This window comes from Wasmannia auropunctata, unplaced genomic scaffold (assembly GCF_000956235.1).
Source record: "Wasmannia auropunctata unplaced genomic scaffold, wasmannia.A_1.0 LD336116.1, whole genome shotgun sequence".
NCBI classification, from domain to species: domain Eukaryota; kingdom Metazoa; phylum Arthropoda; class Insecta; order Hymenoptera; family Formicidae; genus Wasmannia; species Wasmannia auropunctata.
This window is the reverse complement of record NW_012026774.1, coordinates 1,484,068-1,484,711: the sequence shown is the minus strand read 5'-3', so window position 1 is coordinate 1,484,711 and position 644 is coordinate 1,484,068.

Below are 644 nucleotides of genomic sequence, written 5' to 3'. Positions count from 1 at the left end.
ATATATATATATATATATATATATTCCATAACAGGAACTACTAAATCATTGCTTACTGATTAATCTCATACTTCATTTAAATTTAGATTCAAGGATGTATACAAATTCAAATTGAAAATTAATTTGTTTAAAATAATAAATACCTATTTAAAAAATAAAGATCGATAAAAGATGAATGATAAATGCTTAGCAATAAAACAAATATTTTAAAAATGTCAAAACTGAATATTTATGAATTTTCCAATAAGAGATTTAGTATATTTAGGCAATAAATTTACAATTAAAATAAAAAAAGAAATCACGATGATCTTGAATTATAAAAATTAATTGCAAAACATGAGAATATGATACGCAATAAAAAAAGGTGAGTGTGAAATGTCAATTCAGGATATTTCTACAGCAACTAGAAGGTTGTCCGGTTATGTTCGGTAACCTTTCACTTTTTCGACGAAGAAAGGTTTACATAAAGGTTCCAAGTATCTCAACCTGTAATTGAACACAGCGCCTTCAAAAAAGTGCACAAAAAGGTCCGATATAGCAATTATTTGTATTATAAATACAATTGTAAAGAATAAATATGTATACACATATGCAGCATTGATAAAAATATTGTACATAGTCATACCATAAATTTTGTTTCTAAA